At 39.9% G+C, this 13,215-nt stretch overlaps 1 pseudogene; it reads right to left on the bottom strand.

Moving 5' to 3' along the window:
• The window catches only part of LOC123234257, a 192,064-nt pseudogene that overhangs the window by 160,736 nt on the left and 18,113 nt on the right, over positions 1-13,215 (bottom strand).

Raw genomic sequence — 13,215 nt, 5'->3', positions numbered from 1 at the left:
CCTGCCCTTTGACCCAGCCATACCATTGCTGGGTTTGTACCCCAAAGAGATCATAGATAAACAGACTTGTACGAAAATATTTATAGCTGCGCTTTTTGTGGTGGCAACAAATTGGAAAAGGAGGGTATGTCCTTCAATTGGGGAATGGCTGAACAAACTGTGGTATATGCGGGTGATGGAATACTATTGTGCTAAAAGGAATAATAAACTGGAGGAGTTCCAGGCAAACTGGAGAGACCTCTGGGAACTGATGCAGAGTGAAAGGAGCAGAGCCAGAAGAACTCTATACACAGAGACTGACATTCTGTGGTAAAATCGAATGTAATGGACCTCTGAACCAGCAGCAATGCAATGACCCAGGACAATTCTGAGGGATTTATGGTAAAGATGCTGCCCACATTCAGAGGAGGGACTGCAGGAGAGGAAACATATAGGAAAAACAACTGCTTGAACGCATGGGTTGGGGTGGACATGATTGGGGATGTGGACTCAAAACTACCACACCAATGCAACTACCAACAATTTGGAAATTGGTCTCGATCAAGGACACATGACAAAACTAGTGGAAATGCGCATGGGCAGGGGGGGCGGGGGGGGGGTTGAAGGGGAAAGGAGGAGCATGAATCATGTAACCATGTTAAAAATGAATATTAATAAATGTAAAAAAAAAGAAGATGTAGATAGATATAGATATAGATATAGATATAGATATAGATATAGATATAGATGTAGATGTAGATGTAGATGTAGATATAGATGTAGATATATAGATATGAAAACATTGTGTAAAAAAGACTAAAAATATAGAAAGGGACCAGATTGTGAAGAGTTTTACATTCTAAACAGAGTTGTTTATATGTAATCCTAGAGGCAATAGGCAGCTATTAGAGTTTGCTTAAGAGGAAAGCAGCAGCAGCATCATACCAACACTTAAAAAAATTACTTTGGTGGATGAGTGGAAGATAAACTGGAATGGGGAGAAATCTGAGGCGAGGGACTGATTACAAAGCAATAATCTAGATAAGTGGGAAGGAGGATATGATGCAAGGTGATGGCTGTGTGAATGGAAAGAATGAGACATGAAAGCAATGTTGTAAAAATAAAAATGAAAAGACATGCTTGAGACCTAATTGTGAAGGATGACACCAAGTTCTCAAACTTGGATGACTGGAAACACAGGTACCTTTTGCTAAAAATAGAGAAGCTTGGAACAATACTGGATTGGGGGTTAGGGGAAGAGGAATGAGTTCTATTTCAGAAATATTGAGTATGAGATTCCTAAAGAACATACAATTTGAAATGTCCAATGGAGAGTTTATGATATGGAATTAGAATTAGAAATTAAGGATGAATAGATAGATAGATAGATAGATAGATAGATAGATAGATAGATAGATAGATAGATAGATAGATAGATAGATAGATTTGGGATTTATCTATGCAGAGATGACAATTGAACCCATGGGAGCTGGGTCACCATGAGAATATAAAGATAAAAGAGGAGAAGCCAAGAACAGAGATTTGGAGGACACCCATAATTAGTGAGCATGGCATAAAAGTTTAGATGAGAAAACTGGGGCAAACAGGGTAAAGTAACTTGCCCAGGTTCACACAGGTAATACATGTCTAGCGACAGATTTGAACTCCCAAATGTGTCTTCATAATTCCAAATTCAGTGATCTATCCATTACACCACTGAGCTACCACTGGTTGGAGAGTGTAGTTTCAATTAAACAATGATGTAGGAAGACAGATTGTATATAGTTTAGAAGAGAGTAAGAAAATAGGAAGTTGAGTCATTGAGTATAAATAGATTTTTCAGAGTTTAACTGAGAAGAGGAGATATGGGATAATAGTTATTGGAGACATTGGTTATTGGTTATTGGTAAGTCCTAGTGAGAATGTTATTAAGGATTAAAGACATTTAGCAGTTTATAAGCAATTGGTTAACAAGCATTTAAGTGCTTACTATGTTTCTGATATTGTGCCAATGGCTGGATGATACAAAGAAAGGCAAAAACTTCCTGCAACATCAATAAACTCCCATTCTTGTGAGTAAATAAACATGAAAATAATTAATAACATATTCAGACAGCAGCATGCTTGTCAATGTTTAGCAACCAACTCTCCAAAAAATGCCCTTGTGACCCACTTTTAGGTTTAATCTGTATTATTAGCATTTTCTCTATCATTTTCTTAAGTCTAGAAACCAACAAAACAATAAATCAAATCCTGATTTGTAGCATTTGCTGATTTCTAAGGTATAAATGCTCATACTGAAAATCTAACAATTGGCTCTTCACAGCCTATTTGAGCTGGCTATTGCACATTACTTTTACAATGGATGGAAAGGAAAGCAACAGTAGACAGGACAAAGGTTAGAGTTCTGACTCCAAAGACATGGTGGGGATATAATGGCCAAGCCTCATCAGTAAGAAATGTAACCAAGGAAAATAGACAATTCTTGGTGGAGTCTGTCCTAGGGCAAGTGCAGACCCCACAGATGGCTCTAGATGCAGTCTAGAGGAACATGGGGTATATGAGATGTCTCCGGAGGTCTAGCACCTCTGGCATGAGGACTTGCTGAGTTCTTTTCAGGGCTGTTCATCCACTTTTAGTGCCTACCTTTCACCTAGCTCTCACCTGTGACCCTAAGAAGCTAAATCAGCCGCCACACCCTGGTAAAACCATCTCAGGAGACAGACTAAACTAGATTGTGGGCAGTTGACAGACCTCAAACTCATCAGCGAGTTAGGAGTGTGTCTGCCCAAGCAGGTGAAGACTTCCCCAGCAGAAAGGACTGATAAGAATAATTTGTTCCAAGGGCCATGAAAGTGGCCAAAGCAGGCAATGTGGACCACTAAGAACTTGGTCAGACATCAAAGATGCCAAGATCTTCCACTGCATCCTGGGCCATTGCCAGTCATTCTGATTGTTGTCCTGCCATTGGACTTTAATGACTAGAAGAGAGAGTAAGGCTGACAACTTTGTGCAACTTTGCCTCCCTTAATTCTAATTCATGTGCAAGTCAAGACATCACCTCATTTAGGTCTTTCCATGGTTTTCTTTGAACCTTTGCCTTCCATCTTAGAATCAGTACTAAGTATTCATTCCAAGGTAGACGAGTAATAAGGAAATTGAGTGACTTGCCCAGTCACACAGCTAGGAAGTGTCTGTGGCCAGATGTGAATCCACGACCTTCTGTGTCTAGTCTGGCTCTTGGTCCACTACACCACCTAGCTGCCCCCTCCATGTTTTTTTAGCCGTTATCCAGTTGATAGGCATCCCCTCAATTTCCAGTTCTTTGCCACCAAGAAGAGAACTGCTATAAATATTTTTGCCTAAAGGTTCTTTCCCTTTTTCCCTCATCACCTTAGGAAATAAACCTAATAGTGATATTGCTGGGTCAAAAAGTATGCATAGTTTTAAAACTCTGAGCATAATTCTAGATTGCTCTCCAAAATGATCAAATCTGTTCACAGTTCCACCAATAGTGTATTAATGTCCCCTTTTCTCCACATCCCCTCCAACATTTGTCAAAACTGATAAATTAAAAACAAGTAAGACAGTTTATATATATATATATGTGTGTGTGTGTATATGTATGTATATGTATTCATACATATACATATATGTCTTTTGTCAAAGGATACATTCTCTAGTGCAGGAGAAGGGTAGGGAAAAAGGGAGATACCTGGGAATTTTAATGTAACAAACAAATTACTTAATTAATAATAATAAAAAAGATGCCACATGCCATTAGTCCTCTTCAAAAAAAAAAAGAAAGATGAACAACAGCAGAAGAGTATGGGCAAATTAAATTGCTCTGGGCCCTTCTCTACCCAATTTTTATTTTTATTCATTCTATCAACTTTCTTGCTATTTTATTCATTCTAACTATTCACAACCATCAATAGCAACAACAAAACCTTTTGAATGTACAAATAATAAAAAGCAGTCCTTTGGGAATGAGCTAACTTACATTATTTATAGTTGGCTATTAAAATGTATATTAACTTTAATAAAAGCAACAAAAACATCTGGTTTGTTTCCGAGTCTCATCCTGAACTTTTTTTCCTGTGTATTTTTCTGGATTTTGTTTGTTATTCTTATTATATATTTTTACATAATTATTGTCAGGGTATATTTTGTTCTGACTCTTGTTTTCTTCACCCTGAGTTTCTTCCTATCCATCTCCCTATATTTCTTTGTGTTCTTCAAATTTGTCATTTCCATTATGTCCCCTTGCTACAATTTGTTGAGCCCTTCCCAATAGGTAGCATGGGTTGTTTTCAGTCTTTTCGTTATGAATAATGCGGCTATGAATATTTTTGAATAGCTAGATCTTTTCTTTTTATTCCCTGGCAATTATATCCTTATAGCATAGCCAGTGCTAGTAGTGGGATTCCTGGGTCAAGGCATATAAACAAACTATAGTTCTTATTGTATAACACCATATTGCTTTCCAAAAAGATTGCCCTAATCCACAGCTCCTCCAACAGTGTACTTCCAACCCTTTTACATGGATAAATTTGATTAAAATGAACATCCAGGGCAGTCTTGATGAGGGAAAGAGGCCATTATGAGGCAACAGAAAGCCTGGGAGGAGTGTGTAAAATGATAGAGGGGCAGTCCTGTATGCTTTGCTTTCTGATTCTGGTAGGGTTATGGTGAGAAAAGGGAAAATTATAGGTGGTTTGTTTTATATGAGGCCCAGTCAGCAGAATTATGTCTTTCTCACCAACTCCCTGTTCATCCTAGCAGCAAAGTCCCTCTTTGTTCCCCAATTGTTCCAATCTAGATGGTGCTGCAGAAAGTCCTAGTCCCTGGACTAAAAGTAGCATGGATTTCTCTCTGTGTGTAGCTGTCATTCTGAGTCATCACAGTCCTTGTATCTGGCATCTTTCATCACTGGTTATGACCAGTGGGATTCCCACCACCCTCCCCTCCTCCATTCCATATCTGCCAAAATAGACCCTATTAGGTCAATTCTACCAATTCACTTTTTTCACCAGCTGCTCCAAAATACATGCTATCCTTATCTTCCTGTCTTCCACTGTGTCCTACACCTGGTTCACCTGTATTCCTAGGCGTAGTCAAAGGGTCCATTGTCTCTATGGATTATGGGAAATTCCTTACTTCCTCCCTGCTCAGGGACTTGTCACTGTTAATAGGTTCAATATTTGATTCTCCACAGATGGAAACGTATTTCTTAAAACAAAAGATGCTGAATAACTCTTGGTCAGAATTGGTTTTCCAAGTCACCCTAAGTCCCTGGACTAATTCAGGCAAAGGAAATTGGGCTGAACCTAAAACAATCAGTCTTTAGGATTGATGTAGGTCTACAAAGAGTGTGAGATGGGTATGACCTGGGGGCTGATTGATAATTACACTTATATGGCACTTGGAGTTTACATAGTGATTGTCTTACAATAGATCTGTGATTTGAGGGGGTGGGGTGAGGGAGAGTCAAGTATCAAGGCTGGTTGTACAATTATCATCCATGGAAATTCTAGATATGGAAACTCTCTGAGAGATTGATGATACAATTAGTATAATACCTATAGCCAATGAGGCTATGTGGTTAAATGGCTGCTCTATGGGTACAGAGCTCAAGAGTACATAGGACAGAATTTGAACCCAAGTTAGAGCATCATAGATTTAGATCAAGAAGGGACCAATTACTTCCTTGTACTGCTGAAGACAGAACTCCAAGAGAAAGGTAAAGTAACTGAGCCCAGGTCACACAGCTAGTCAGTGATAGAACTAGGATCCAAACCCAGCTCCTCTGACTCTAAATCTACCACATTTTTCAGATTTCATAGCTTTCTCAAAAGCTAAGCTACAAAATAATTTACAAGGTGTTGTATTTATCCCTTCAGGTTTACTGTGTATGTTCTCCCTCATTTGTTCCTGAAGCAAGCTTGGGAATCAACCTATCAGCAAGCATTTATGAAACTAAATAATCCCTGCCCTTTAAGAAATTATATTCCAATGGAGGATATAAGAGGTTTATATAAAAATATACCAAATAAATGCAAGGTGGTAATGGGAAGGGAGAACATTCATGACTAAGGAAAATCAAGAAATGTGAGATTTACAGAGGAAAGAACTTTGGTTTAGTCCTGAAGGACCCCTGGGATTCTAAGAGGAGGAAGGAAGGAGGGAATTCTTTCTAGGCATGAGGAACCATCAGTATGAAGACACAATAGCCCTTGGAGATGGAGATGGAGCATCCTGTTCAAGGAACAATAAGCTAGTCTTGTTGGATTTCAGTGTGAAAAGTGATGTAATGGATAAGAAGGAGAAGGAGAAAGGAATAAACAATTATATAGTATCTACTATGTGCCAGGAGCTGTGCTAAGTACATTTTACCAATATTATCTCATTTGATCCTCACAACAATCCTGAGAGGAAAGTGTTGTTATTATCTTCTTTTAATATTTGAAGAAACTGAGGCAAACAAAGGTCAAATGGCTTACCCAGAGTCACACAGCTAGTAAATATCTGAGACTGAATTTGAACTTGCATCTTCCTGACCCCTGAGGCAGGAGGAGGTACTAAATGGCCTCTTATGATCTCTTTCAGTTCTCTCATTCTAGCAAATTTAAAAAGGGGAAACTGGATAGCTAAAGGAATGGAGAACAAACCAGAGACAGCAAAAACTTGTTCCAGAAAGCAGTTCCAAACATCAGAGTATCTGAAGCTTGTTTTCCAGGAATTTCATTCAGAGAAGCCTAATTACAGTACATTTTAGCTAACCTCCTCTCCTCTCATGCAAACCACTGTAATGCTATAAGAAGGCTGTAGACAAAGGAAGCAAAATCTTCTTAGGGTAGGAGAAATGCCTGATTTTCCCAGATGGGCTCTGTGTCTCTGACTGGAAGCCAAGTAGGAATCCAAGACTGTCTTTCCAGAATTGACCCCAGTACCGATGCTGTACCCACCTTCTGTACTTGAAGCAACGTGCCCACGGGCTTCAGCCAGATTGGGGGCATCTGCCAGGAGGTCAAGAATCTAGGGCAGAGAGACAAGAGAGTCAGGAGGTGAGACACCAGGGGATTCCAACCTGGCCTACGCATACAGGGAGATACAAGAAACTGTCAAAGGGGTGTACAGAATATTGGGTGAATACCTGTATTATCGTATTGAAATATTCCTGAAGTGAGATATGTGTACTATCTGTTTCCTGTCAGAGAGGTGATGTAGTCAAAATGAGAATAAGATATATTTCCAGAAACGTCTGAAAGCATTTATTAAGTATTTACCACATGTCAGGCGCTGTGCTAAGTGCTAGAATATAGGGATTTGTTTTGCTTGACTATGCATATGTGATACAAAGGTTTTGTTTTTCTTTTTTCATTTGGGGCTAGTGGGAGGTGATAAAGAGAAGACATGGAGATAGGATAATTGGAAAAGGAGGAAAGAAAAAGACAGTCATTGAAGGTGTCTTAGAGAGGCTGTGGGAGGACAAGAACACTAATACACGGTTGATAGAGTTGTGAATTGGTCCAGTCATTTTGGAAAGCAATTTGAAACTGTGAGAAAAGTTACTAAGCTGTTCGTTCCTGTTTGCTACAACAACTTCATTTCTAGAAATACAATTGGAGCTCGATAACAGAAAAGATTCATGTGTTCATAACAGCACACTTTGAGGTGGCAAAAAAATGAAAATAAATTGGATTCTTACCAAAATGGCTGAGTATATTTTGATATGGTATATGAATGTGATGAAAGATTATGTCAGAAGAAGTGATGAATATTAGGAATTTAGGGAAATATAGGAAGATTTGTAAGATGTGAGACTGGGGGAAGAAAGCAGTGATTTTAATGGAAGACAAACTGGATTTGGAAATGAGAGGTTCTGAATTCTAATCCCAGTTCTGCTCTTTAATACCTATATGATGACCTCAGGCAAGTGTCTTGCTGCTCTCATTCTGGAAGACTTTTCTGCCCCTCTAGCCTCTTCCTCAGATTGGTCATTTCCTCCCAGAACTTCCATTTTAAGGAAGGGACCTCTAGGTCAGTCATATTCACTCCTTTATTCCTCTATGGGCTCCTTTCTGGGGTTTTTCCTATCATTCCCCTCAGCTTTCTCACCCTGGAGTTACCTTTACAACCATGGTCTGGCAGTTTTTTCAGCCCAAGAGATCTCTCTGTCCCCGTGTCTCCTTTCACAGATTTGTGATTTCCTCCTAGTACCTCCATTTTAAGGAGTAGCACCCAGGCTACCCACGTTTACTCTTTCATTCCTCTCTGAGTCCCACACCTAACTTTTTGGACTTCTTTCCCCATAATGCCCTTTCATGGGTAATTTCCACTCCACCCTCCCCACTTTTTGAATGGGACTGTCTTACTTTTGCTTCTATTTGAACAAATTTTCTTCAGGAGAACTGAGAATGAAACCCATATTGCACACTTTTCTATTTTTGGTAAACAGGTTGGTTTGTCAATCATTTTTTACTAAATTGCTTTTCTCTATTACAAGGAGGGGTCTCAATGATTTATATGTGGGTGACAGGCAGGAAATAATTGTGAAAACAAATGAAAGTTATCAATAAAAATGTGTATAGGAGAGATTTATTAATACAACTGAAATTCATTCATTTCTACGAGAAGATCTTGCGGTCTAGCTCAGGCTCTCACCTGAAAAGCCTCGGAAAACACTAAGGCTTGTTCTTTTTCACTAGAGGAAAGAGTGTAAAATAATTCTTTGCTTCTAAACTCAAGTATCTTCATAGGATTATGGAGCACTGGACAGTAAGTTAGCCCAAAAAGCTTTGACGGTTTCATTTTATTTTGCTCTAAAACAGAAATAACATAAAATGGACACCTGGGAGTGGTTCAAATGAACAATCTAAACAAAATAAACAGCTGTATCCAAGGGAGAAAAAAAAGAAGAAGAAGAAAAAAGAAGCCCCTGCTTTAGACCTGAGATTTTACTTCAACAGCTCACACTTGTGAAATATGGCTGAAAAGGAAGGTGGTATTTAAAGAGATGGGAACCCTACTTCCCTGCTCTGTTCAACACGTACTACCAATTAATTGGTCATTTATGCCTGAGTTTTCAACTAAATGGGAAATGTCTCAAGGTTAATGAAACTATTACATTTGAATGGACGCCAGAGAAGAAAAAAAGAGAGAGAAATGACAAAGGTACCCCATATCTTTAGGCAACCTATCCAAGTAATAGAGTTGGGGGTGGGATTTGACTGGAGAAGGAGAGTAAAAAGGAAGTTGGTCCCTCAGATTTCTTTTTTTTTTTTTAAACGATAATGACAACAATTATATTTCTCCATCTGGAACCCATTAGCCGTCATTATGATGGCTGACTCTTCTATCCTTATTACTATCTGGATTAGCTAACCCCATTAGGAATGGCATCCTTCCTCAGCCCGATCTGCAAACACAGTTAGATGACTTCCTGTCATCCAAGCAGGGTCTCCCTCTTTCCCGTATTCATGCTCCACTGGAAACTACCTCACCGGGGCTCAATTACGAGAGCCCGATAGGTTCCCATTCCCAAGGGGTCCGACTTTGCAGGTGTTTAAGGGAAAGAGAGGGGGACGGGGCAGGAGGAGAGTCGGCTGATCTGTTTGGTAATGAATCTTGCCTTCTCTCAATCAAGCCCGTGGCATGGTGCCTGTGTCTTGCAGGTGTTCTGAGAGGTCTGTAATCATCTTGGCCCTGTTACCTCATCACTTCATATGGCCAGCAGAGAAAATAAAGAGAAAATATTAAAGCAGTAGTTAGGATGGGGTCAGGGAAGTCTGATAGAGTCATGTGGGACCCTGGATGGAATGCTTGATCACTTCAATCCAGTTCATCGCTTTGTAGAATGTTCTTTTTCCCCCAGCTGCCTCTAAGCCAGAAGTCAACAAGTGGCCACTATGGGGGCTCTCTTTGGCAGGAAACGCTGAGAAAGCCATTAAGATTCTTGGATTTGGGGCTTTCCTCTCCCAGCCCTTGACAGCCCCATTTCTATTTCTCCCTAGTGGTTTGATTCCCCCTCCTCATCCCATTTAGAATCCAAGAATTATAGTTCAAGAAGAGTCCTGAGACATCAGCTAATCCAACTGTCTCATTTTACTGATAAGGAAGCTGAGTCAATTTACATAATAATAGAAATTGTTTAAAGAAAAACAAGACCTGAAAGACATCAGGACTCTAATCTAGCCAGTGACCAATGTGGACTTCAGAGATCTGTCAGGAAATATGCTTTCTACCATGAAAGGAAAGGTGATGGACTATACATTGCCAGATATGACCAATTTATTGATTTATTTTGTTTATCTCTACTTCTCTGTTACAAAAAAGAGTTCTATTGGATGAAGGGGAAGTGAGTTGAGAAATGCCAAGAAGAACTACAAGAAATCTCAACCAAGCTTTTTTTTTTTTTAATCTAAGACTTATGTAAGGTTTGCCTTCTAGTCAATGGCAGATTCGAGATCAAAGCTCAATCCTATGTAGAGTGGATGCTTTCACATGACTATTTCATCACTATGGGGACTTGAGGCCTCCTGAGGGGAGCACAAAGGGGTACAGGCCAAGAAGTAACATCTCCTTTATTTTCTTTAGGAGAGAAAAGACAAAAAAGCCAAACTGTCATGAGCATGCTCTAGTACAGAAAGTTATGTGATAAGGTGGGAGAAGGTAAACAATCTTTATGATGGATGAAATTGATTTTTTTTAAAAATTATTAAACTCTATGTCCCAGGCACAGTGCTACTGGGGATACAAATACAAAAAGTAGGATAGCCTCTGCCCTCAAGGAACTTACATCCTAATGGGGGAAGGAATACATACACAAGAATGATCACCAGGAAAAATGTGGGAAGCCATAGGCATGGAGAACAGAGGCAAAGGTCAATTAACTGATCCTTTCCTGAAGCAGTATTCTTGATTTAATTACTGTATCCAGAGTTGGGCCAGCAAGGTCAATGGCATGACACGAAGAAGACTGGAAAGCAAAATGGCGGATCAGAGTCTGAACTAAATATGAAGAACTCTTGCCAATCAGAGTCCCAGGATGGAAGCCTCAGTGCTGGGTCATGTATAGATCTAAGCATGAAAGATTGGATCTAGTTCCATGTCTTGCTGTTTTCTTTGAGAGTTATTTGCTATTCTCTGTGCAGAATTGAGACCACTGATGACTGCCATTGGAACTGAACTTGCAGACCTTCAAGCAGGTATCTGTAGATGATTAGTAACTGGTCTTGCACAAAACAGAGTGGAGTGGCTAGGTCTGGGGCTTCTGAGGCTACCACTGTAACTTTATCTGCCAGTGACAGATGTGATCAAAAGTCAGCTTTATGGAGGACATGCAAATCCTGAAACAGGGTCAGAGAGTGAGCTGCCCAGAGAGAGGGACCCTCAGTTCTGAATCTGGTGGTTACTGAGAAACTTGTGTGGCTGGTGATCAAGTAAGAGAAAGTTGATTTTCTCCCAGTGCTCTAATATAGATCTGGAGCCCTAGATGTATAATCTCATCCTTGGTTCCTTTTTCTTGAGCTATAAGAAATTCCTTCTGTCACTTCTCCCTTTCCTCACCCCCACCCCACCCCCCCAAACCCCCAAAAAAGATCTGGAAAAGCAAGCAAGAGGAAGTTCAGACGATGTGTAGAGACAAATGATTCCTTGTAGACATGTATAACTTTTTCCCTTCCATTTCCAACATGTTAAATAAACATTATGATCACAATATTTGAATGTCTGAGTCCTGTGAGTGTGGGTGGTCATGACCAAAAAGAAGAGAGCCAAAACACAGGATTCTATAGATTTCATATTTTTCAAAATGTGAATATTTCGCTTTACCACCCCCCCCTCCAATAACTCTAAACCCAACCACTGTGGGTTTGAACTAAGTGTTGCCACCGCAATAGTGCCACTATTGTGGGGAGAGGCCCAGGTCAGCAGCATTTTAGTTCTCTCCTGGCTCTGCTTCTCATTGTCCAGACTTCACTACCAGCTGCCTTCTCACTCAGAAACCCCCCTCAGCACTTGTGTTCTTCTCACTCCAAATGATCCCTCTGTTCCTGCAGCTCCATTCTCCCACTGATAAATTCCCTCTGAGACTTCCATTTTGGGAAGCCATCCTGACTGGTCACCTTTCACTCTTTTCTTGGCTCTGCTTCTGACTCTCTGGACTTTGTAACAATGGTAATACACAGGCACTTTCCCCTAAACATCCTCACTTTTCAGCTCTTTTTTATGTGTTGTCTTTCTCCATTAAAACTAAGCTCCTTGGGGGTAGAGACTGTTCTTTGTTTTGTTTTGTTTTGTTTTGTTTTAAACCTTTATCTTCCATCTTCGAATCAACACTTTGTATTGATTCCAAAGCAGAAAAAAAATTGGTAAAAGGTAGGTAATGGGAGTTAAATGAGTTGCCACATAGGTAGAAAGTGTCTGAATCCAAATTTGAACCCAGGACCTCCCATTTCCAGGCCTGGTTCTCTATCCACTGAGCCACCTAGCTACTTCAGACTATAGTACTTTCTGTTTGTATTTGTTTACACACACACACACACACACACACACACACACACACACAGGCACACACACAGGCACACACGCATGCATTTACCCCATCCAGAAGATATGAAGACTACATTCCAATCATGAGTGCTATAAACCTCAATCACAAATTCTTCAAAACCAAGTTCAAGGGGCAGCTGGGTGGCTCAGGACATTGAGAGCCAGGACTAGAGATAGAAGGTCCTGGGTTCAAAATTGACCTCAGATACTTCCTAGCTGAGCAAGTGACAACCCCCATTGCCCATCCCTTACTGCTCTTCTACCTTGGAACCAATATACAGCATTGATACTAAGATGGAAGGTAAAAGGTTTGAAAAGAAAGCTCAAATTAGAGAACCTCTCATAGACAGTATAACCTGTCTCTTTGGTAGAAATGGTCTATTTTGATGAGAAAGGCCATAATGACAGTGATTCAAGCTAAGCACTTTATGATGCCCAGATAAAGTCACATGAACTTCCTTAGAAAGAATTTGATTCTAACTAAACAATGACGTCTTGATTTGTGCCTTTTAGAGCATGAATACCTTTATTATGAAGCCTATGTTTAGTTAAAACCAACTCATGTATATAGAATTCTTGTGTCAAAGGCACAGGTCTACTTTGCAGACTTCTGACTTCTCTCTGGCTCATCTGCTTTCCATAGAATCACTTAGGATCATGAAGTATCAAACATACATTTAT

Source organism: Gracilinanus agilis, chromosome 2 (genome assembly GCF_016433145.1).
Source record: "Gracilinanus agilis isolate LMUSP501 chromosome 2, AgileGrace, whole genome shotgun sequence".
Classification (NCBI taxonomy): Eukaryota; Metazoa; Chordata; class Mammalia; order Didelphimorphia; family Didelphidae; genus Gracilinanus; species Gracilinanus agilis.
This window is presented reverse-complemented; position numbering and strand designations above follow the sequence as displayed.